This window comes from Chrysemys picta, chromosome 6, assembly GCF_011386835.1.
Source record: "Chrysemys picta bellii isolate R12L10 chromosome 6, ASM1138683v2, whole genome shotgun sequence".
Taxonomy (NCBI): Eukaryota; Metazoa; Chordata; order Testudines; family Emydidae; genus Chrysemys; species Chrysemys picta.
The window spans coordinates 107,924,443-107,949,026 of NC_088796.1; the positions used below are offsets into that span (position 1 = coordinate 107,924,443).

Below are 24,584 nucleotides of genomic sequence, written 5' to 3' on the forward strand. Positions count from 1 at the left end.
ACCCCCCCCCCCAAATCGCCCGGTAGAAAGTTCAGCGGGTCAAGGTGCTTGTCCCCCTCCCCCCGTGACCCCGAGCGGGGAGCGCTCCTCTCTCTCTGCCCCCCGCACCCAGGGCGGAGGCTGCCCGGGAACAACCCCTGGCGCTGCTCCCCCGCCGGCAGCGCAGTGAGCGGGGGGTGCGCGCTGCAGCCCGTGAGCAGGGCAGCCGGGCTCACCTCGCGGGTGGGGCGAGGCGCCAGCAACGGCATCCTCCTAAAGGGGGTTGTTCTCCGCAAGGCACCACCCCGGCTACGGGCAGGGAGAGGGCAAGTAAAGTTGCAGCGGTATCAGCGGCAGCGCCCCGGTGGGCATTGGCCGGAGCCGGGGAGAGCGCCGTGCATGGCCGCGGCCAGCCATCAAGTGGCTCGTTAAGGAAATGCAGGTGAGCGCGTGTGGGGCTGGGGCTGCCGCTGGTGGGGATGCGCCTGTGTGTGTGTGTGTGTGTGTGTGTGTGCGCGCGCGCTGGAGGGAGATGCTGCCTCTGCCGCTGCCTCGCACACAGCCGGCAGCAGGAGCGGGCGGGTGTGTGTCACTTTGACAGCACCATTGACTCCTCTCGTGCTCTCGCTGCCTCTTCCAGCTGTTGCCACCAAGGAGCGTCTCACTTTCACCCCCCTCCCCTTCAATCCCCTCCCCCAGTCTCTCTCTGCTAGCCTCAGCGGAGAGAGTTGCAGGTATTTCTCTTCTTCCCCCCCCCCCCCAACAATTTTCAAGGCACGCTTGAGCCTGGGTTTTATGTATGCGCTATAGCGCCGTGGTGCAAACCTCTCTCCTGAAAAGAATAACCCGTCAGCCCACCAAAACAAACCTGCTTGATGTGGCATGTGCTTCTCTTCCCTTGCAGTTCGCTCTGGGCCCGTGTGGAATAGAGACACTGTTCTTCATCTGACTGGCAGGAGAGGAAAGCGAAGACTCCTTGAGGTTTTCCAAAGAGGTCCGGGCTGGCTGCTTTAGTGAGTAAATCCTTGTTTGTATAGGGTTTGTGTGTGCAGGGGGGGTGGGGGGCATCTTTTCATTTTATAATGTGTCTGTTTCTGTTCTGCTAACCAGCTCTGGTCAGGTCAAAGAGGAAACTTTGACTGTTGTAACTTAAACTGTTCCCAATGGGAAGAGTGGTTTGCTGAGTTTATAACAACAACAAAACAAACAAACAAAAATCTAAGAAAGAAAAGAAAATTGAAGGTGAGCACTTGTATTAGAGGAGTTATGGGTTCGAATAGTGTTGGTTGTGTATATTACCCCGAGTTTAGGTACATGTATGTCTATATAAAATATAAACAAAGAGATGCTTCTAGTAGGGATGGAGAGGTTTTGAACGGAACGGTGACTCTAGGTGTCAGATCATCCTACTATAAAATAACATGTGGTGTAGTTACTAAGGATGCTTTTGGCTGCCATTAATTGGCGTTTTTAAAAACATTATTTTTAGTCCAAATCTCCAACGTTGTTGGAATTTTAGTACATTTTTTTTCTGATGGGGATGGCAGCTCTAGGAAACACTGTTTCGATTTTCCAGCTCTACTTAAAGTATTGGGGGCATTTCTTGGATTTGTGAAAAAGATTTTTTTTTTTTTGGCGGGGGCGGGGGATAGGGTAAACTCAATTTGGAAGGGGAGAATACCATTGTGCTTTGTTGGTTGAGTTGTGCTACTGATAGAAGAATGTACAAAGCTCTGTCAGAGATATGGCAGGAAGTGGCAGATTTAAGGTGTCTTTAACATTGAATGTCTTTGCATAAAAAAACTTTTGCAAGAATTATTCCCCTTGGGATAGGCATACCCATAATCAGCATTTGCTGCATTTCTGTGCGCGCTCTCTCTCTCTCTGTATGTGTATATATAAAAGCTTACTACTAACTTTTTTTATTTTACTGGTATTACTAATATCAGTAGTTGAGGGTTAACTGCTTCCTAGGCAGGGAAGGGGGGGGGGGAGAAGAATGATGAATATGGGCAATGAAAACCTATTAGCTGGTGTTTTATAATATCTAAATAAAACCTTTGTGTCATATCAGTAGAAATACAGTTGACTCAGTTTGTATTGAATGTACTAGAAGGAATCAATAACATTTCAGCATTTTTTCATTATTATTGCCAAATGGACTTTGATTTGAATTCTTCTTGTATTGTTATGCATAGAGTAGGCACAGTATGGATCCCAATTTGGATACAACTTACCTGTTTCCTGACAAATTACATTCCACACTGCACAGCATAAATTAAAAATACAGTATACTTGGTGTAGTGTAAATAGAACCATCAAAAGTTAATCTCCTGCAGATATTGCTTTCAGTTTTCTGATTCTCAGAATGCATTCATGTAATTTTCAAAGTTACAAGAAACTAACCAACTTATATTTGAACATTCATTTTTGATACACAGCACAGGATGATTCTATATTATATCTTAATGTGAAAATTTCTCCTAAATGTCAGTGGCAGCTAATGGTTACTTTCAAAAGTGAAAGTTATTGTAAAATCAAATGTTTTTATCTTTACAGTTATCAAACTAGAATATACTATAACAAGGCCAATTAGACAAGATTGATTTAAGACATTAACATAAAAGCAGTCTGTAATACCTAACATGTACAGTAGTAGAATAAAATTCACATTTGCCTACAGCTGCACATAAATTCAAAGCAAGGAATAATACAAAGCATAGGCTATAAGTTCACAGGATAGTTAACGGTTGGTGACTTAGTACTGCATCACAATATTCTTTGTGTGTTTGGGAGCATTTATGGCAGCAAAATGTTGTTTTATGAACTTCTGGACTTGAAATAACAAAAATGATAGTATGTATCTGATGGCATAGTAAGGCATTCTGTGTAATTGCTTCATGAACATAAATTTAACATTCAAAATTACTTTTCTAATAATGGGTAACATTTTGACACTGTTCATTGCTGGGATATTCTCTGTGTGGAAAACATTAAAAGAATGTATCTAGCTAATTTGCATGATGCATTTTGAAACTATGTGGATAGAAGTTTATTAGGTTAGACTCATTGGTGTGGTAAGTGATCCCCACATATGCAACATGTGATACTGAATGTATAATATATGGTCTGTCTTTTCCCCAAAAGTATTTTAATATATTTCCCAAGTATTTAATCACATATGCAATTGGGATTGGGTTAAATGACAGCATACTTATGACTTTAATAATTTGGAACATACTTTTTCCTCAATTTTTGGCATATAAAAACATACAAATCTAGAATTTCTGATGGGAATACTTAACTGTCTCAGAGAAAAGTGGCTTGACACATATTTCACACTTGCTGTAATTATAACTTAATATAATGGAAAATGACCTGAGTCAAAGCCCCTGCAATTAAAGCTTATATGCGTTACGTCTGATTGTATGTGTGTGTGTGTGAATGTATCTTGATCATGTCAAATCAGGGCAGGCTAGTTCAAAGGAAACAAAGGAGATTTCAAAAATCTCTGTTGCCTTCAATGCTACAGAAATAGTTACATCTTAAAGTTGATAGCATAAAGTTGCTGCTGTCAGCGGTAATGCATTTTACTATGCAATTGTTCTTGTTATTCAGATCAGATAATGGCCTGGTGAAATATATAAGCAGTCTGCTGGGAATGAATGATTAATTCCTCTAACGTGTGCTTACTGTAGGAATTCTTACTAATAAAGTACCGTGTACCTGTATTTGCTTACAGTTACAGTTGGTGAAAGCAAATATTCTCTGTTTCATTGCTATTATCATGTAGTGTACAAGTCTGCTGTATAAGTGTGAATATCATTTAACACAGTAATTTGACTTCATTCATAAAACTACTTAAGGACAATTATGACATGTACTATTCATTTTTGTTGCATTTGGCTTTATTGAATAAACTGACAGTAAACAGACTGGTGCTTGACTGCAAAAACATAATAAGAGATCTCAGTTATACTTGAAAGTAGCTGGCAAAATAAACATAAAATTAAACAATACCCAGCTGTTTTTTCTGTTTGTTTTATATGTCTTGTTTATTTTATTTAATCATTTTGCTAGTCCTAACTTATGAATATACTTGTTTGCTATACAAGTTCAAAGTACTATAATAAGTTGGAAAAACTAAGACTGCATTGGCTGAAACAGAGAGCAGACCAGGTTAGGATTTTAGGTATAACTACTGAAGATGGTTACTAGTACTATATTTATAGTGAAAACTGGTTAGCAGATGAAATTCTTGTGCTTAGTGTAAGCTTAGTTGGTTTAGTCCCATTTTGGGTACCTTGAAAACAACAAAATAACTTACTTATGCAAATATACTCAGCAAAAATATAAAATTCACAATCACATTTATGTAGCTGGTCCATAATTCAGGGCTTGATTCTAATCCCTTTTGTCATGTTGAGTAGGACCTTACTTATCAAATAGTACCACTGATTTCAGTGCAACTACTCATGGAGTAAGAAACCGCTTGATGAGAGTAAAGTTAGCAAAAATCTGGCTTTCAAAGAGCAACTAATGACTCATAGAAAAACATTACATGGAAAAATATTTTCTGTATTCTTTTCACAATCACTGTTTTGAGGACATTCAGATGAAAACAAGATCTTTGTTTCTTAAAAGTTTATTTTTGCTTTATTTTACTTTTCACCCGGAGGTTTGATGCTACAGGTGTGTTTCTGCCAAAAACTGCTCAGAAGTCAACAGAATTTTGCCAGAGTAATAACAGCAGGATTGGGATAATAGAGTCAAAGGTTATTGACATCTGTGGCATTAAACAAGGAATAAATCTTGTCCATAATCTTTTGGACATCATAATTAATTGCTGTAGAAAACACTGTAATGTCACATATATGGCTTTTACAATCAAGTAGGAAATAAGCACCAGGAATTCTTAAACAAAAGATTCATTTTGATGTTAATGCCCTTAATTACAAAGACTAAGAGAAGAGAAACAGACACTCACAAAAATTGTACATAAACAGGCATATAAAGAGAGGCTTGCAAAGTTTTTTGGTGTTGTCACATGCTTTCTAAGCATCAGTAGATCTGCTCTGCTTGACCTCAGTGGCTTCACAACTACATTTTAATGTAAAAAAACTAAGAGGAAGGTTAGTGATAACTGAGAATATTAATGGGGTTTTTACTTTTACTGTCAACAAGCCAAATCTGAATGATGTATCTATTTTCATATGCTATCAGTAGCTGCAGAAGAGGTTTTATACGTATAGAATATCATAGATGTAGAACATATCCTATTAAGTGAATGCTGTTATACGTACTGTATAGATTTTATGCTATATATTTCTGTACTGCCAAATTGTTTTCTTGCCTATAAAGGCTGGATCTTACTGTCCATATTTAGATTTAAATTTCACTTGACTTCAATGGGAGTTTTAAATGAATAAGGACTGCAATTTCTGACCCATAAAATCAACTTTTCAATGTTTTTGTCAAAGCTAAATGTTAAATTTATAAAAATGTATTATTTACAGACACTTTGCTAATTTGTTATTCAACATATAATACAGCCTGAGTGCATATGTGTCCTGATGACCAAAATGGAATATTTAAAGTCATTTAAAAGCTTGTTACTTTGTATGTACTATACACTTGCAGTGGGCTGAAATTTAAAATTAAGGTTTTAAAAATGTATTTTGCAAAAGATTTCTTGATTTGCACATCTACAATATGAGCAAGACTCAGATTAGTTTGCTGATTTTTCATAAGGAAGATATGTGGAATTTGTTCCATCTGCGTGCAGCATGAGCTTATATATAACTATATGAAAGTTATATAGTTAAAAGAAAAATATAGATTGCGGATCCAGTTGCTTGATGTCTGTCTGTGCTGGGGCTGGGAAAAATCCTCTGCATGATAGTAAGTCCAGACCCTACTTCTTATCCTGAATGTGAAAAAGAATTGAGACTCTGACTATGAGATGGCTTAGAGAGGGCTCTGAAAGCAGGGCAAGGTGCATGCTTCTCCTGCATGAGGTGCCTTCTGCACTAGTCCCAGATCTGGGTAATAAGAGCAGAGAACATGTATATGGGGCCTGTCAAGAAATACTTCATCAGTGTTACTGCTGTTTGTTTATTTGGAGATTGCTTGCCCATAAGTAGTTTCATTTATTCCCAGTGTTGGAATGTTAAATTTTTAATTATACCATCTAACCTGAAATAAAAATGGAGATTAGATTTTGTGTGTGTGTGTGTGTGTGAGAGAGAGAGATAAATCTCAGTTCAACAAGACTAGTTGAACTGGACTGCCTAGTCTGTAGCCACAGAGGACTCCAGATTAAAGGGGTATTTGTGCCCATCAATGGTTTTAATGACTAAGACACACAAACAATTTTAGAGCCCCTTGTGAAGTCTTCAGATTGGTGAACCTTTTATGGGTCACAAAACAATTGGTATCTGCTCTAATCAAGATTTCCTGGTGGCAGCTGATTGGAAATACTGCATATACCAACCAGTTCTTTGGGAGCTGTAATACCTTCAGATCACTGCAGCATCAGTAACTGCAGAAGAACAATTACATCTGGTCCAGTCTGGAAGTGAAGTGACTATTGGTTTCTTAAACGGTTGTTTAACAGCCACTGTGGGAATGTGACAGGACGAGTTACTTTGTCTGGACCTTGATGTATTCTGTCTCCTCCACTCTTAACATGCCCCTTTCCCTGCTGTTAAAGTTTGAGCAGTGGGATGAGCAAGCCCTGCACGATGCACAGTACAATGTGTGGAATACCTGTCCCACAGCGTAACCTGTTTGCTCACCACTACAGGAGTGGCCTGCTTCTGTAGTTACAGAAGGAGCAGTCCTACACAGCTCAGTTGGATCAGGTACTTTGTATTAATTGGAGGTATGAGACCCATGCAAAAATCCCTTCATACACCTGCAGGGTGGTGCTCTGTGCATTTGGGGATCATGGTGGGGGGATAACTGCTCTATGTGGTACCATCCTATTGGAAAACCACAGGAAAATTCCTGTAGGAGGGACTTTTGACACTGTCCTACAAGATTCTTCTCTGTACTTAAAGGAAGAGGATAAGGTTCAGGGACAGGCAAGAAGTCATTGGCAATATAGCTTCTCCAGGAAAGGGTACAGGTGTCATGAGAAGAGCACAGATAGGCTAAGCATGTGTTGGGATGGCCTTCCTCTCTACATTGCAGCCCTGAGATTGCTGCCTTGCACTTTTAGCCCACACCATAGAACTACAAAGCTAAGCTCTCTCTGAGCCAGGGGCCCTGAAAGTGATAACGAATCTCAAGTAACCTTTTTGCAGCTATTAGACAAGGATAGTATAGCCCATTGATTTTATTTGCATAGAGTAAGGATGAGTATGATTCTAGTCTCCATGCAGCAGTAAAAATAGCAAATCAGGACCACAGAATTTCTTATTAGCTGGCTGACTACTTTGTAGACTGGAAGTAATACCAAGGGAAGCCATTAGAAATGCTACTAGGGAGCTTGGCATTTGAGTCCTGTGAAAATTGTCTGAGGGAAGGGCTAATAGACAAGAAATGGTTAAGGTAAAATTAGTAAAATATTATTTTATAATATTATTATATTAGCCTCCTTTAAAAAAACCCACCCATATCAGTAACTATTTTTAATACACTTTTTGTTATTTGTCTGCATGCGTGTAACTGTGCATTTGTGGATGAATAATACAAGTGATTTTCAAGTACTGTACTACAAATAAAATATTTGATTTGTGTGCATAATGCTCATGCGGTCTGGTTCTCATATAAATATTTCTAATGAAAAGTCTCATTCAGTGACAATGGACAGGAATAGAATATGTATGTAGTATAGAGACATGCTTCTAGCCTATGATAATAGGTTCACATTTGGATAATGTAGTCACCTCTTCAGTTTTAAACAGAATGGTTTTCCTAATCTCTCCTTTGTCCAGGAGTACCTGCACTTAGTAACTAAAGGTTCTAGCCCCCAACGTGTAAATACTGCTTCTACTCTGTGTGGGGGTAACAAGGCCCAGAAAGCAGCACGATTGTCTTGGTCCCTATGTGTGGTGAGGCAAATTGTGGAATGGCCAGACAGAGGATTCTTCATCACTATCTTGCCATGGGCCAGTGTTCTGTGGTGGCTCTCTCTGCGGCACCTTGGATGGAAGGCTTGGGGATATAGCAAAAGTCTAAGCAATGATCCAATATGGAGAGAGAATATAACAAGTTGCAACTACTACTATAATCTGGAAGCTGCACTAGGAGCTTCAGAGTGTCAGCACCGTTGTACCATTATATTGCTTCAGTTTGGGAACAGAGCTACGCCCTTTCTGAAACTGAATGCAAAACCCATTTACTCAGGTTTTGAATGGGGAATGAGAATTAGGCCTATAGTTTGCAACCCTATATTAATTATGGCGGATAATTAAGATGTAATTTGGATGTGGGGGTGGTAGTTGTTGATATTGTTGTCTTTTAATTTGTTATTGCAAAGTGGAAGAGATTTCCTAGGTGTTTTATTGTTTTGAGTACACATTGTAGAGGAACTCCTGGGAAGCATGCAACTGATCACATGAGCTGTGTTCCTTACTTGGACTCATTCTAATCAGATCAGAAAGCATATTTTTCTGTGAACTTTGCAATAAAAAATATTCTAGAATAAAATTGACCTGATTATTAGAGATGCTGAGCAGCTGTAACTCCCACTAAAGTCAACTATGCTTGGCCTCCCTGAAAATCAGGCAATGTGTTTTTACTAATTTCAAAACTCCTTTTACACTGGGCACACGTAGCGACCTGCTGATTGTACTCTTTAGGGACGTTGCCGTAAGGTGAGCTCTTTCTTGGGGAGGTGGTTAAACAACATCCAACTACACATATTAAGACTGAGACCCACCAAAATGATGCATTTTCCCCAAGGACTGCAAGTTTTCAGACCCTACTATGGGTCAGTGGCTGCCCCGTCCCAGAAATAGGATAATGAGAACAGGCAGCCAATCAGTGTCGCTGCACCTGCTGAGAGGCAGCTTCCTTTCTCAGCATGTAGATGAGATTTCTCCTTTTCTTCCCCCTTCCCCAGTCTAAACACAAAGGGATGGATAGCTACTGAAGTGTTCAGCCCTGTGCTCTCAGAGCATCTGGGAAGTAGATAATCCTCGACAGCTCTGCAGATCACTACCCCTCTCTGACACCTCATGTTCCCTTCCTTGCCTCCAGGCCTGTGGTGGAGAACCCCTGAAGCTGTGCTGCCTCCATGCCTGGGGTGTCTGTGTGAGCATTCATGCAGGTTTGAGGGATGGGGGTAGATCTATTACTGCAGTTGTCTTGCCCCTACACCAGGGACAGGAGGTGAAGAAGAACTTCTAGAGCTGGAGAGCATCAGCAAGTCTGTTGGGGCTGGGGTGGGAAGATGTGGTGGTAAGGGGTGCAGGCTTAATTAAAATAAGCATTTGTGGGTTTTGGAAGCACCTATGTTATCAGGCAGCACTTTTTGTAAATTAATGTAAATTAAAAATCTAATTTTTAGTAACAAGTTTTTGCCAGATTTGAAAACTAAAAGAAAACAAATGAATAAGCTTGTTTATATGTGTAACCTGTTCAGTGCTATTTTTATTTTATTAATCATCACTATGTTCAGCAAAAGAAAGAATTCATGATGGTGACAGTCACATTATGATGTTCCTCATCTAGTTAAATAAGATTATAAAGTATGAAATAAAATTGTGCAACAAAAATAAAATAGATGCAGTCTATTCCCCTGTGTCTTTAAAAAGGAGATGGTAGAAGAGATGTCAGAGAGCAGAGAGAAAAGGTCAGAAAAAATGGCAAAGCCACTAGGAATGGCAAGGAGTCTTCTGAGAGGAAAGATGTTATTCATGTTCATGACATAGTGATTTACACCTGCCAATGTATGGCTACAGAATACTCTTTAATCACTGCATATCCATACCCCCACATTTATTAATTTGCCTTTTCACTCACATATGTTTAGCACACATTCTTTCATCATGTTATACAAATTATACCTGTTGCTAGAGCAAAAACACCTGTTATACACTTTGGTCAACATTTGTACAATTATTTTGATTAACTGCCATTGTAAAGGCATCTTAGTAATCATAACACAATGTATAAATATTGAAGTAAGGGGCAAGCCTTGTCTTCATATTCTGAAACAAATTTACTTGGTGGTTTTGTCTTTTACTTTAAACCACATACACAAAATGAAAGGGTAAATGGAATCCAAATAACCATTTACTAACTGCATATGTAACATGCAAGGTCTAGTGACATACACTGCTCCTCCGGCAAAATTTTGGTGGTTTTGAAACATAGAAAAATGAAGGTGACTAGAAAGCTTACAAACAATTTAAAGCGATGCTAGCCTAATCCTACATGTTACACTGATGGTTCTTTATTTTCTGTTTCTTGGGGTAAATCAACACTCGGGTAAATCAGCCCTGGTGGTTGGCATCTGAATACTCAGATCAGCCTACCCTGAATATGAGCATTCCCACAGCGAAGCCCTGTCCACATTACTATGTCCTCACTGTTTCTTAACTTGCCTGTGTGTGTTCAGGAAAACATCCCATGGTTTTGTGTGCTGAGTTGCTGTAGGATTCTTTCCCAGTCAACTCTGTCAATTGCTGGAGAATTTATCTGTCCTGTGGAGGAAATTGTGGGAAGGGCATTAGAAGACTATCAGCATTCGAGTGATCTTGCCTATGTCTTTGCTGCAAAGTGGGCAGTTTCCAGCCCAAGCTAAAGCACAGCTCCAGTTTTAGACTGTGCCCCCAACTATGCAGACAAGCATGGGTTCCAAGCACAAATAAGCATGTACTTGAGGGTTTTGTATGTGGATGATTGAGGGGAGACTGGGCAAAAACACATGAAGTAGCATGGGCTAAGATTACAACATGGAAATATTCTTAAAAAGGAAGGATGAAGGATCTAAGGAATATTATGCTATAATGATGCTGGGAAACAATAAAAATGTAAGAAAGCAGGATGAGGTGTTTTTTGTTGTTCTGTTATTGATATCTTGACCATTGTACAACAGTTAAAGATTACTGGCAGCAATATTTTGTTCTGAGGTCAGGGCTATTGATTTTAGAGTATAAACAGAGCTGGATGTAATAAATCTTAGTAATAATTCTATTTGGACAAAAAGAAAAGTGCAATAATTAAGTACAAAACAAGCTATATAAAGATATCTTTCAGATATCTAAAGGAGCATTTACTGAAGGCATTCGTATATTCTTGTAACATTTTTAGCGTTCTGCCTAGGATAAAGCATGGTGGGAACAGAGTGTTCCTTTTCCAACTGTATTGGATGATTCTTACAGATAGAGGTGTCTCTCTCTCTCTCTCTCGCTACACATTTTTGGATGGGCAAGAGAAGAATTCCTATTTAGCGAGCCAAAGCCATTCATCAAACAGAAGATGAAATGATCTTCAAAATTTGTGAGACAAATCACAAGGATCAGAGCAATTTAATAAAGCAGAAAAGGTATCCAAGGAAACCTTAATATATATTTCATCTAATCTTATTATCAGACATGACCTCAGGTAACATTTTGTCCCCCACAGGATAGGTAACCACAGCACCTGAAAACATTTACATTCTTTATGGTGCTTCACTGTGTATCTGCATTTTATTTGTTTGGAATTTAATAAACAAAACAAACAAAAAAGCAGAGAAGAGCTAGCTGAAGTTTTCTTAATTTACTATAACTTGAAATTGCTGAACCTAATAAATTACCATGGCAAAAAGTTAGACAGCAAGTTATATGTGGGTCAGAAGAAAATTGTAATCTAAATGGAGGGCAGGTCTACTTAAGGCATATTTATCATTCACTGTTTATTATTTTTATTATGGTAATGCCTAGGGAAAAATTGAGAATGAGTTCCTATTGTGCTAGGCATGACACAAAGTCCCTCTCTCAAAAAGTGTACAATCTAAAAGGACAAGAAAGACAAAGAGTGGAGAAAGGAATATAACATATAGCAGAATGAATAGAAAAATGGTTTGCAAATGTCAGTGGCACCACATTTTTTTGTTTTATTTAAATCCCTTCATTGGGGTTATGAAAAGAGGGGATTAAGTTAGGAGGGTTGTATCAGCAGGGGAGGCAGAGGTTCACAATGTGTATTCTGTGTGGCTGAGTTACCTGCTTGTTTCCAGCTGCTAAATCACATTAACAGACATCCAAAAATACACTTTCTTCATATCACTTTTCCACGCAAGCAGCTGCTGTAATTGCCACAGGGGTGCTATGTGACCATGAATAGGAAGAGAGGTGTTAAATTGTGATCTGCACTATGAAAGGACTGAGAACCCTTCACCTATGTGCCATTAAACAAGAAATGTTATATTATTGTCTGTGGTTTTAGTTCTGTTGTTCTGGCAGCAACTCTTTTTATTCCTCCTTTTCTTCTGTGATATATTTCCTTCGTTGTTACACATGTGGGAACATCTGGTAATTGCAGTGTGTTGTCACGTCGGTTGAATTCACATGTTGAATTGTTAAGTGGTGGTGTTAAGGCATCCTGTGTGCCTCATTCTGCTCCTGCCATAGAGCTACATGCTAGCTTTGGGGGGCTTTTTACTGATGAAGTAAAGAAATATGTTTTAAAGTGACAATCCTGTGACATTGTATTAGGAAATCAATTATGATCAATTCCATCAAACTACACAGTAATGTTTGCCTGATTAATATGGTGAATTGCCATGCTGATTAATGTCCAGTGCCATATGTTGTTCGGTAAATAGTTTTATGCCATTCATGACTGTAGGCAAAATTGTACATTCACTTATTTTAGTGAATAAAAATTCCTCTTGAGGCAGGAGGGTGTGTACCATTCTCCTTCTCCCGTCCCATCCCCAAGGTCCACGTCAGCCTCCACGTGCAGGCATCATCTCCACTATGTTCAAGACTCCATGGATGGCACTGTGTATTCTCAGGAATTTGTGGGATGTGGAAGATATTGTATTGGATGGAGACATGGCCGGCTGGAAAGCAGGGCTTTGGAGCGGAGCCCAGAGCTGGAGCGCGGAGCAGCTCCGGAGCACTGGAGCTGCAGGTTTTTGCCTGGAGCTGGAGTGGAGCCGGAGCACAGCTCCAAAGCCCTGCTGGAAAGAGATTTATATTTGCTTCCCTGCCTTCCTACCCCCCAAGTTTTCTAAGAAAAGAATGAGATGATAATTATCTGGCCTTGAGCTTTTGTTATCTTGTATGCTGCCCACATTTGCAGTGGGGTACCTGTGCCAAGTGGTGTTCCTATTATCTAAAGACAAGGGGACACTGGCAAGAGCTGGTGGCATTGGGTCTCAGTACAGATAATCTTGGCCTTGAGTAGATCCCAGAGGATCCATGGGGTTTGGAGGTGAGCCCAATTGAACATTGTGTGTGTGGGGGGGGGAATAAGGAACAATGTGTCCTCTTTTCCATCAGATTTTTGAATTTTGACACTTTTGGTCCATCTCTATAGCTGGTTGAAAAGTGGAATGAGTTTTTCGTGATTTTTTTTTTTTTTGTGAAAAATTCATCCTTTTACTTATTTGTCTTAATGACGTTGTTGAAAATTTTCCACCACATTTATGTGAGGGGATGGTCACATACATTTCCTTCTCTTGAGCCATCTCCCATAGGTTGTACCATGGGAAGGGTGATCAAGTCCAAGAATTGTGCATATGTGCTCTTTGCACTGCATGAGGGTTATTTCTCTATGGCTTTATTTAAAGTGAGCATGAATTTGTTTTTCTCTGCAGTCCCCACCCAGATACCCTTTTTATATGTTCCATTTCTCTGTCACAGTTCTGATCTAACATCTAAACAGGAAAAAGATAGAATGCCTGCATGACTTGCTTTACATTGAGTAGAACCCAGAAGGAATGAGAATCTGTGAATATTGGAAACAGGGAGTTGAAACAGTTTTTTATAAGTATCTCCTGCTTGGTGTTCGAAATCTCTTCTCTTCAAGTGTGAAACATATGTGTGCAGACATTAGTGAATTGAATGTTAATTGGATTATATTTCCCTCAGCCCCATAGTGCATCTCTCTTCTTTCCCAAGGTCTTGTGCTTGCCTGCTGAGGAACTGTGATTTATTTTCAGTTATAAATGGGAAATCTAAACTGGTAGAAAGTGCCAGACTGGGCACTTATATGATGCAAACATGTCCACTAGGGACCAGCGTGGAACTGCTAAACTGTTAAACTGCTTGTAACAAGAATCAGATTTTGTCTTTTGTCACTAAAGATTTATAGGAGGATTAGTGGAAAGGAAAGGGATACAGAAATGTTTCCCACAATCAGCGATCACTTTTTTGTCCTTTAGAAACACAGGACAGAAAACTACTGGGACTCCGTATTAAAACTAAACTCTTTATTTGTATATTTACAATGAGTAAAGGCAGCATTAGTTTAGATGTAAGAACCATCTGTGGTATATGGTCTGAACTTGGAGCACAGACACAGAAAGTGGACCTCATTTTGGGGAAATTATTTAGAAACAACATCCCCTTGTCAGTAGAATCTGAGAATTGGTGTTAGAAAATCCAGAGGATTTCTGATAGGCATGTTCCAAATTGAAACCATCCTAACAATACAAAAGATAGCAAAAACTTATAACAGGCTTTCACCTAATCTTTGATTATTTTCAGCAGAATTATTGGCTAAAATATTATTTACATATATTCATCGAAAAAAGATGGACACACATGTTCATCAGAAAGATTGACACATAGCAAACAAGTGAGAGTTTTTCCGCTGGATGTCAAGCAGTTAGACATCAAGGACAGAGATATTTAAAAAAAAAAAAAGTAACTAAAGCAACATTAACAACAAAGAGTCTGGTGGCACCTTAAAGACTAACAGATTTATTTGGGCATAAGCTTTCGTGAGTAAAAACCTCACTTCTTCGGATGCATATTTGTAGATACAGACTAACACGGCTACCCCCTGATACTTAAAGCAACATTGACATGAGATAATGGAGCCAAACATATTATGAGATGTAATAATGCTAACTAATCTAATTCCAGAATAGTCACAGAGGAATAAATAGCACAGAACATGAACATGACTTTACAAGATGAGGTGAACCAATTATAAATAGATAATAGGCTATTAGTTCTATATATGTAATTGTGAATCATGTAGCATTGAGGGAAACCAGTCTGTTTATGTTAGCCATAAGAGGCATTGGGCATATCTCAAAAGAGCACAGGTAGTGAGGATTCCCATATGAATGTTCTTCACATACTGTTAGATCACCAGATGGAAACCATATCTACTTATCAAGTGAGAGTTGGTTCAGTTTTGTGCAACGTTTTCCTACATAGCTAGACTGCATCCTGATGCATCTGCAGTGGCATCCGTGCCAGAAAGAGTATTCCTCCAGGAGCATGGTTCCATCACTGCTACCATTTTTAACCTGGGATTTTGCTGGAGGTGGGTGGGGTAGGGAGGAAGAATCTTCAGATTTCATTGGAGACTCCATTAAAGCACTGTTGGTGGAATTAGTGCTTCTCCCTACAAGGCTAGCCCTGCTCACATTGGGCCAAATCTGATTTCTATTGAAATCAACAGGAGTTTTTCATTTGACTTCATTGATACTTGGATTTGACCCCATGTGGGCTGTGGCAGCTGCACAAGCATAGCTGGAGTGGGTGGGTGTCCTCTTTAACCTTATTCTTGGTAGGCTTTCTTCTACCAGTAATCTGCAGCCCAGATGCTGCCAGTAGTAACCAGGAAATGAATTGTGTGCTATTACTGCAAATGATTTATTCAAGGAGAGATGACTTTCCCCTTGATACTAGAATTGTCCTTTCAGACTAGTCCTTAGAAACCGCAGGTAATAATATGGATATATTAAAATAATTTGGGTAGTACTAGTCTTACGAACTACACACATTGACAAATCAAGAGTCCACCCATCTCCTCAGTATCTTGAGATTTATTTTTTTAATGAATAAATCTGGAGTTCTTTTTGTTTTCTATTTGGCTTTTGAGCCTTTGGGGGTACATTCAGATCATATTTGCTAGCTTTTCTTCACAGCCATGAGGGCTGGAAACTTACCTATTATTAATGAAAGTTGAGATTATTACATAATCACTTACCTCCAGAAACTGGGGTTTGAAGAACACCAAAAATTGCAAGACTCATTACTATAACGAATAGAAGATCTAAGATCTTGATTCAAAATGTGGTTAATTCCAGAGCTGGATTATGACCAGAGCAGCAAATTCTTAAGAACTCACATAGAAATTGAGTTAGTATTACCTTATCATTACTATATTTTTCTGCTAGTATTGAGGTTATAAGATTAATTCCTTTTACTCTTTATTGGCTAATGGAAGAGCCTATGCTGTTTCTGTACTTCACTGCACAATATCATGTTATGAGATTAACTAGTAAAAGTTAGAACCTAAAAGTTTACAGTGAGTATACACAATTTACAGAAACTCATAAAATGGTATACACGTTTATGGAACATTTATATCAGATACTGAATCTACCTAGAGTTTATAAGTGGATATACAAGTTTTAATAAGCTGAACACATAAAATACATGTGAATTGTAAACAGAGGAACAGTGAACATTTTTATATTTACAATTTTGAATTATACCTTGAATATTTCTAATTATGATCAGTATTTTTATTTCTTGGACTTGTGTGAAAAGCTAATGGAAATTTTGTTTAGCATTGCATTTTACATTAATTACTGAATAGTGATGTATAGAATTTTAATTATTTCAATGTGAAAATATCTGTTTTAACTACTATAAAAATATCATATTATATACCAAGCCCCAGTCCTGCAAAGACTTATGCACATGCTTACCTTTAAAGTTTAAAATTAAACACATGTTTAAGCCATCCTATAACTGATAGAAGTTATGTAGAAACTTTCCCCATGAGCAGGCTTTTCCCTAACTGTCCACTTTGCACTTTGCTCTTGAGCATCTGTTCTGACCATTGTCAGAGACAGAATACTGGAATAGATAAGACTATTGCTCTAAGTCAGTAAAGAGGTTTCCATATTCTTAAATAAGGCATTCCAGCTGAATAAAGCCATACATCAAAATAAATTATACTGTAGGTGTATTACAACCTGGTACAGAGGGACAGGCATGTACATGATTTAAGTCTATCACGTGGAACTTAAGTGGGACTTAAGTGGTGCATACACTTGGCACTACCTTTTGTATGGGGCGAGTACCAACCATTGACTTCAACCATTTATGTCTGTCTTCCGTAAATGTTTCTAGAGAGAGTGAGACACTGTATATGTTTGTGGAAACCTTATATTACATTATTAAAATTTTGTTACATGTTATAATCAGGCCATTTTCAGAAACAGCATTATGGAACCAAAAAACTCATTGTGACATTGAGACAACACCCTTCTATTTAAAATAAAATTGTGGGGATAGTGGCCAAGTTCATTAGCATTTTCCCTCTTGACTGAGGCCAGATTCAGTGGCCTCAACTTAGTCCCAAATGGGAGTTTATAATAAAACCATAATCATTACAAAACTGCCACAAACAGTAGCATACTGTTATTTTATTTTACTTTAATTTGTCTGAGTGGCCCAGAACTGGAAAATAAGGATATTGCAGATCAGAATTGAAGGGGCACTTGAGGGATTTGTATAAGGAAGCTTGTATAATATTGATCCTCACTGTATCTGAATCTGGGATAATATTGGTCTTTCCTTTACATGCACACAAAAGTCACAGTATTCTGTTAAAAAAACATTCTCATGTTTGCTTCTTAAAACATTACATAAAATTTTGAATGTATGGCCCCAAGCCCACAAATGCTTGTGACTGGAATAATCACTTTGACTTAAAGTCCAAGAGACTATGCAAGTGTATGTATAAGTATTGTTACTCACCTATGTAAAGGTGGGGGCATGGCAGGTGGAGGCCGGGGACCCATCCAACATTCCCCCACTCCCTGACTGCCCCCCCCCCCCGGAGTCCCCTTACCATTCTGGCTCCACGTGTTTGCAAAACACACTGCCCGGTGGGTCGGTTTGTGTGTTACCCAGGGCTGCAGACAGAGGGAGGGGGGGAGCAGGGAAGGGCTCTGGCTGCTGGAGGCCAATGGGAGCAGCTCAATTGGCCCAGCCGCCCAATCAGCAGCCGCACTCTGCATGGAAGGGAGGGAGGCGAGGGAGAAACCCACCCCCCCCCCCGACATTTTAACCTTGTTACCAGTTCCTCCCGGACGGCTATTTAGAGACGCAAAAGCTGGACATGTCCGGGGAAATACGGACGGACGGTAACCCTAGATAACAGTAACTGGAAAGCACTGAAACATCTTCAGGTCTCCCTCTTTCAAACTGTCTCAGCAGCCCAAGTCTGTGGTGTGAAGCTGGGAAAGATCACAACCTAACAAAAATTACTACCAGTAACTTATTGAAAGTTATAGTAAGTATTAGAACAAGTGGCTCAGTCCTTGGCCCTTTTCTAGCAGTTTTGTGCTCAGAAAGCTATCCTGAAGAGGAAGCCAAAAATTTTGCTGATATACAGGTCAAGGCCATGAAGAGTTAGGTCTAGAGCACACAACACTCTGTGCAGTCCTCAGCTGCACAGCAATTCTTATGGGATCACAACAGCCGGCATAATTTAGAGCAGCCCTTAGGCTGTATGCTTAGCACAATTGAGGATTGAGCCTCAAATCCTACTAGTAATAAATCTTAAGCTATTCTGCTATTATGAAGAGCAGTACTGAGTTGTATTTGTATTAACTAGATTCTAAAGGTTTTATTGGAAAGAATGACTACAAAGGACCTGAGAAATAGCAGCATTATTACTTTTTTATGTTCGCTTTAGCAAAATAGATTAAATACTGTTCACTGCCTTTTATTGGCACTAAAATGTTTATCCACTATTTACAGTATGCATCCTCCTTCTTGTACGCTTTCACATGCCAATGTCAGCTTCCTATCTATATAAATAAACAGAATTGCTAATGCCTTTTAGCCCTTCTTAAAATACCTGTACTTCACATTGTAAAGACTATCAAGTATTTCCAAGTAATCTAGTCACTTCTCAGTAACTGATTGCTTTTGAATGGCAAATGCTCCTCTCTCTTCTGTGAGCACAGGGGAACTCAAAGCTCTCAATTTATTTAGGGATACCGAAGTAGGGAATATGTTTCCCCTCCCCCATAGAAGCCTTTTCCAGGAAGATCAGGTAAGTAGGGGCTGAGACTGAGGGATATCCACTTCTTGTGATATGATTGCTTCTCGAGACTCAGAGGACAGCATGTCAAGAGTAACTTGCACTAGTTGACCTCCCAAACACATTGAATGTCCACCCTTGAGTTGTTAAGTGCTTTGGAAGGCAGGGATTGGGCAGGGTGTTGTAGCAGAGGGAGTTAAGGACTCTTGCTACCATGGAAGAAAGTCCGGGGACCAAGAAATATTGCCAAAACAATCATCTTTTTGTCACTTATTTCTGAAGTGTGGGTACCCACATCATTCATAGGCCTGGGGATTAGTTGGCCTGTGAGTACCTTATGTTCTCATATGGAACATTGATACATAAGAATTTTCTTTGGTCTGTTCCCATGAAAAAGCCTTCTTCTAGGAAATAAAAAAGCCTCTTATGTAATTCTGAAGTTGCTGTATAATCATTTATTTTTGTAAATCTATTAACTCTCTTTGATTTGAGAGTGAACTACCCTCTCCTTAAAATCTTTCTATTCTGTCTAGAATCAAATTGGGTCTGTTATGCCCTTTCAGTCTCTCTAGTTTTAATGTAAGATAAAGCTGAATATGATTCCCTGGAAGGATAAAGAACTAACAGATAAAGGAAAAAAAGTAAAATTCATTATCCACCAGTTATAGAAGCTCAGCGATGATGGTTTATTTTAAGAGTTGTAGAAACATAAAAAGTAAGTGGTGCAGTCCTTGCAATAAAGGATCAAGGACCAGATCTTGCTCTTATTGAAGTCATTGGCAAAACTCTCACTTTGATGGGAGCAGGATTTGACTTACTCTGACTTTGATGGGAGCAGAATTGCGGCCTATGGCAATGTTGGGGAAAAAAAATAGGCCATGCTAATATTTTTGGTAATGAGATGGTTTCACACTCTTACTTTTGACCCAGTCAGTTAATTTTCATTACTAGACTGCAAATTAATCTATTTTTGTTTCCTTTTCTACAACACACTTACTAGTTGTTATAAAAGCTTTATTCAGTTTAGTATGCTTTTTTCAATTGTTAACTCACCTCAATTTTAATGTACTGTTTGCCATTAATTTATTAATTAGCAGCTAAAGCTACATAGGTTTTCTGTTTAGCACCACAGATAACTAAATAAAATTATATAAACTCCTTTTTTTTTGAGAGAGAGAGAGACTAAGATGTTAACTAAGACTTGGGATTTGACCTTAGACTCTTATATCTCCCTGCAAAAGTTACTCTTCAAAATTAAAAGATGAAAACTCTACAACATAAGCAAATTCGATAATTCTTAATGCTGATGTTAACATATGGCTAGTTATAAATTATAAAAACAGTTACCATTTAAATAGTTAAACCATACCGATATATGGGCAGTTGGAGAAAAAAATCTGTCATTTCCCCCCCCCAACAATATAAAAGTAACATTTTTATCGCTTCTACCTTTTTAAAGTGCAAATGGTTCAGTAGGAAATGGTACACTTCATTTAATTTGTTCTGTGCAAGGTTTGTGACAGAGCATCAGAGTTAATCGTGACTTCAGTGTGAGGATACCAAACTATTTTATCCTTAGGCTACCCTTACTACAGACTTTTGAACTGGTGGAGAGCTTGTGATACCTCATTAGACAGAATAATTGTGGCAGAGGTGTGACCTTGTACCTCTGAGCGGTCTCCCATTCAATGGTGTGAATGACTAAGTGGGTCAGTCCCAGAAGATTGTAAGCCATTCATTCTCATTAGGCTGCTAGTCATGGAACTTTAGTAATATATCAAGCTGCTTGAGAAAAGCAGTGATTTATAGAAGGCATTTCTGCATCTGTCACTCTTAAAGCAATCAGTAGTTTGAAAGAACTTAAATTACCTGAAAATTCAAATGTAAGTATTACATGCTTTAATTTTATTTCTTCAATGGAGCCACTTTTATTGCATGCAGACTGATAAGAGATTAATCAGTAATGGAGCTATAAACATAATTAATACTACAGGTGCCTTATCTTTTAAAATTAATTATCGTGATTGAAAGTATTTGCTGTGGCTACAATAGCATTAGTGCTACAATTGACAAACCTGAGTGAACTGAGCAATCCAAATAATCTTCTGAAATTCATTAGTTTTCTCATAATTTTTCTATTTGGTATATCTGGAAAAAAAACCCATAGATTTTTGTCTTTGTATTTAGTTGTCTGTTATGGAGTTGGTGCAGTTATAGTTGTAGACATTATAGATGTGACTTTTTTTTTTAATTTATTTCTCTCTCTCTCTCCTCTTCCCCCAACCCCCCCGCAAATGTTCAGAATTTTTTTTTTCACTTTAGGTTTCTACTGTGATGGTATGAAATAGGAAAATTTCTAGTATAAAAATAATTTATTTATTTATTTTAAATCTGAAGAAAATCAAGAAAACAGAAATTTCATATAAATACTACATGTAACATTCTTATAATTCTTTTTTGTTTCCTTACCCTTATTTCCCTACATTCTAATTTTTCTGTGAAAGTTTTATATTAACATAAAATTTCCTGGCTTTCCAATATGTGAATATTTTTTTAAAAAACTTCAACAATCTTGTAACATTTCTTCCCGCTCTTGGAATACGTATTTATAACTTAACTCCAAATAAATGAGATTTTTGTCTTAGGGCTTGGCTTCACATGGAATTCATGGAGACGCTAATGTGAAATAATAAGGGCGTGAATTTAAAATACAAAAATAACTATTTTGCACTAGCTCCTCATGTGGACACTCTTATTCTGGAATGAAGGCTTTTTTGTGGTTTGTTATTCCACTTCCAGAGTGGATTCAGGAATTGCTATTCCACACTAGCTATTCATGGGCTTTTTCCTCTATTAGAGAATTCCTTAGAATCTTATTGTAGGAAGAGAGTTCATTTCTTTTTTTCCTTTCTCAGAAGTACATGGAACAATTTTCCAACCTCTGTTAATTACTTTTGTGGTATTCATACCAAACAAGGGATTATGTTTATGGAAAAAGAGATATAATAAGCACTCTTGAAAGGGAAGGGTAAAAAAAAAAGTATGTAACAAGTTTTCTCCATCCTTTATACCTATTTCTATTTTTAAATGCAGTGATTTTCATGATTTTAGAACTAAATAGTAAATTGTATGGTATCACTGAGAGGAATGAGGCTTATTTATATAGGAAGAAACGTATGTAGAATGTAATAGACATCCTCAAATTCATGGAAACAGGAGAGTTAAAAATGTGTTGGGATTGGGCTTTAACAGCCAAAAATTGGAAACAAAAGGTGATGCAATTAATGCACCTGACTTCTGTTAGAAATGACACCTGAGATCACTTTTGACTTAAGACCCTTAAATACAATATCGATTCATGATCAAAGTGCTAAGAATAAGGGAATTCCAATTTTAGGTTTTCTTATGATGCATAACTTACATTTATAACACTTTTCATCCAGAAAGATCCCAGCACACGCTACAAACTGTAGGGTGCATTAACTTCAATTAAAATGTACAACTTTTTTGAAATAGCAGGAAGATGTATAACATGGGGATGTATTGTGGGCAAGAGGTGATATAAAATTCTAGATTTATTTTCCATATTTATATGTCTGTCCAGCTCCTAAACATGTACTTCCACTATGCAAAAAAAAAAAGTTTTCTTTGTGTCTTGCTATTGTAGAATGTATAGTGATTTCTACTGCTAAATTTCATCAATCCATCATCTGGAGGTAAAAGTTTATATGAAAAGTGGTGCTTTCTGAAGATCAAAATATATTGGAACAACTAGAATAGTGATTGGAGACAACAACAGAGGCAACTGAGCTCTTGTCTATATAGGACGATATACCAGTATAGTTAAGTATCAAAGGAGTAGCCGTGTTAGTCTGGATCTGTAAAAGCAGCAAAGAGTCCTGTGGCACCTTATAGACTAACAGATCTATAGTTAACTATAACTTAATTTATAGTTTATACTGGTATAACTCGCCATGTGGCCTGGTCTACACTGTGGGGGGGATCGATCTAAGTTACGCAACTTCAGTTACGTGAATAATGTAGCTGAAGTCGACGTACTCAGATCTACTTACTGCAGTGTCTTCACTGTGGTAAGTCGATGGCTGATGCTCTCCCATCGACTCTGCCTGCGCCTCTCACCCTAGTGGAGTCAATGGGAGAGTGCTTGGCGGTCAATTTATCGCGTCTAGACTAGACACAATAAATCAACCCCCCGCTGGATCGATCTCTACCTGTCGATCCAGCGGGTAATTAGACAAACCCTTATTCTGGAATAAGAGTGACTTTTTCCAGTTTAGTTTAAGCTACTTCCAAAGAGACATACATTAAACTAGGAAAAGACAGTTATTCTGGAATAAGTGTCGGGGAGATACACTGGTATATCTGGAGAACATTAAATTCTCACCCAACCTTATATCTTTATAACCTCCTGTGTGAAAGAAGCATGGTCCAAAATGACCGATTGACTGGTGTGAAAGAAATGTGAAGTAGCAATGGAAGAAGTTCAGAGATAGCTCACGGATTATATCAAGGAAACTTGTGAATTTATGTGTACATGTGTGCACATACATCCCTCTTCTGCGTATAGTGACAAACCTACCCAAGTGTGTGATCACTTCATTCTCTAGAAGCCGACCTATTGAGGATATAAGTTCTGCTGCTACATATAACACAGTTCCTACTTTACCATGAGTGTTTGGGCACTGTAATTTTTGGAACAGAAAGACTTGAGTTTTGCCACATTAATGAAGACCATGGATTGAATAAGCATCATTAACATATTGCTATCTTTCATGTATTTTGTTTAGGTGCTAAATAAGGTTTATATAACATGCTCCTTTTAGTCACAGTTTATACTGCACATGCCTGTGTGTGGGTGAGCATAGTCATGCTAGTTCCAGCGCTTCCCTGTCTGACCCTGCACCCAGCCCATAGAGTCCTGTTTTGGAGCTGTGGCATGAGGCCTCTGCAAGCCAAAAGGGACTTTTAGAGGTACATTTGCCAGTGATCAGATCCAAAATTTCAGGACACTATGAAGGGCTGCTTTGGAAGGGGAATTAGGATTTAGGTTCAGGCCAGGAAGTAAGCTTTAAAGGGACTGCTGCACCATTGTGGTGGCTATTGGGATTCAAATAATAAAGGACCCATTCATGGTTTCAGGGCACTTTCATAATAGTTAAAACATCCATTTGTTAAATAGAACAATCAAATAAATTCAGTATGAAACAATAACAGGATATACTATCTTCTCCCAATAGACTCTAATACAAATAAACAGACACATTTGCTAATTAGGTACAGTATGCATCAAGGTTCAGAACCACTAGCTTTCTACCTATCCCATCATTAAATGCCTGCGAGAACGGATGGGCTTTGCAACATGTCTGGAAGAGTATCCAGTCCAGGCTCTGGTG

General features: G+C 38.5%; 1 protein-coding gene across 39 annotated transcripts in view; it reads left to right on the forward strand.

Annotated features, from left to right (window-relative positions):
• Positions 1 to 275: 275 nt before the first annotated feature.
• Positions 276 to 24,584, forward strand: part of PTPRD (protein tyrosine phosphatase receptor type D) — a 1,673,772-nt gene continuing 1,649,463 nt past the window's right edge. For 9 of the 39 annotated variants that reach the window (XM_065549568.1, XM_065549595.1, XM_065549566.1 and 6 more), the window contains exons 1-2: positions 276 to 421; positions 884 to 992. The gene's annotated coding sequence lies outside the window, so the exon portion shown is untranslated. Of the gene's footprint in view, positions 422 to 470; positions 714 to 883; positions 993 to 24,584 lie in introns of those variants that run through there. The other 30 variants (XM_065549583.1, XM_065549580.1, XM_065549573.1 and 27 more) reach the window with 12 other exon arrangements.